The following is a 2090-nucleotide window of genomic DNA, read 5'->3' as shown; positions in this document are numbered from 1 at the left end:
TATTTTTTACTACTGTCATTGTCTGAATCAGTGGGCCATGAAAGAAACCTCAGTGTCTCATTCAATTCAGTTTCCTTGCCTCAGAATCAGACTGTAGTTTACCCATTTTAAGTAGAGGAGTGCTTTTTCTCCTCTTCCAGAGTTTCCCTTACGAATAGATTTCAGGCCTCCAGAGTCTTCCAACCCTCACATTCAGGAATAATTTCATGATATGTATTTTCATGCTTCATAATGTTCGTTCTTTTTCCTATCCAATTTTGTCTACAGGTTAATGATTTAAGATGTATTTTATTTATTTTTATCCATTACTTTTCCCACATAAGTATTTATGTTAGGATCAGAAGATCTCAGAGAGACAAATTCAGCCAAAAATAGTTTAAAAGCACATTTTGGCATCTTCATTGCTTTGTACATCTACATTTTCACTTAATATAAATATAATAAAGTAAATAATAAAGTAAAATGGTTTCAGAGTGAACAAATGGACCATGTCTATTCTGTATCTTTAATTCTTAAAAGTGGTATTCTCATAGGATCCAGTTCCCTGTGGAATTTTATTTATTTATTTATTTTTTACATCTTTATTGGAGTATAATTGCTTTACAATGGTGTGTTAGTTTCTGTTGTATAACAAGGTGAATCAGCTCTACATATACATATATCCCCATATCTCCTCCCTCTTGCGTCCCCTGTGGAATTTTAGATACTTGTTTCTTACTTGAAGTGTTGGTTGAACCTAGCTTCATCTGTTATGTGGTTCATGGAATGGACTTCATAACAAACTGCATACATTAAAAATTGCATTTTATTAAGTCCTTACGTAGAGATTACTTAATATTTTCTGCAATTAATTTTCCAAAATTATCCCTATTATCATTGTAAACAAAACAGGGAGAAAGAGCTTACAAAGTTGTGAGAATATTGATGCTGATGTTTCATGTGAGGAGTGCATACCTTTTTAAAAGTGTGAAATAGAAATTTCAGTCACATATCTCTATTATTCTTATTTTTCTGTCGTATGGGAATAATCCTTAACTATATGAAGCCACAGTTGAAAGTTGAAGTGAGTGTCCAAAAAGATGCAAGGCAGAGTTTAGAGGAAAAGTGATAGTCAAGTGGGAAGGGTGAAGGATCATGAATGATTTGTTAAAAAAGAAGTCCAAGAAAAGCAAGGGAATGATCTCTAAAGTATCTCTGATGACCCGGGAAGCATCACTTCTTGTATGTGACACTACAGACAAGCTTGAGCCAGCTGAAGAGTGAGAGTTCCAACTGAAAGTTTTAAAAATTAATTTATTCTTTTAAATAGCATGCATTTAATTTGTAAAAATGAAAGCACTAATGATTTTAGGGACTTATGATGGCAGCTGACCCAGTTCCTAGATCAGGCATCGTGTTGGCTTGAAGCATTTTTCCTATTAGTACAGCATTCTGACTGTTGGTCAGGAAATGCTAATAGGTAGCTTTGCTGATGTCTAAGGTCACTGCAACCGGGCAAGCTTCTTCAGTAGGTGTTTGGAGAGTACAAGAGGCTTTTATGTACATGATAACACCAAAAGTATGGCAAAGAGACAGGCTGTCAGGAAATGAGAATTAGCATGGATCATGGGGCCAAAAGCAAGTAGTCTAGAAGAAAATAGAAATGTTGAAAAATTAGAATTAACTTTTGCAGGTATTATGACATACTGTATTATTTTATCATCATCATCATTGATATCATTGATTCTATATAACACAAAAAATAGTTTGTAAACTTACAAATCTCACATGTCTATGAACTTTTTAGGTCTGGGCATTTATTACTATAGTGTTAAATTCTTTGTGTTAGGTAACTATGGATAGTAGAGATGATGAGGAACACAGATGGACAAATAAAAAGGAACTAATGCTTTAAAAAAAAATCCATAGAGCTATTACAGAAGCTTTAGAGATATAAAAGAGGGAACAGTTCCATAAAAGGGAAAGACAACGAAAAAAAGAAATGTTTATTTTATTGGCAGCTGTATGTAATTGACCATATTTTCTCACTTGTCTGCTCTCATACTCAGATGAGTAGTTCTATTCACTACTCATTTCTTGGAGGTATTATA

Source organism: Pseudorca crassidens, chromosome 9 (genome assembly GCF_039906515.1).
Source record: "Pseudorca crassidens isolate mPseCra1 chromosome 9, mPseCra1.hap1, whole genome shotgun sequence".
NCBI lineage: Eukaryota > Metazoa > Chordata > Mammalia > Artiodactyla > Delphinidae > Pseudorca > Pseudorca crassidens.
The sequence above is the reverse complement of the archived record's forward strand: the minus strand, read 5'-3'. Positions refer to the sequence as shown.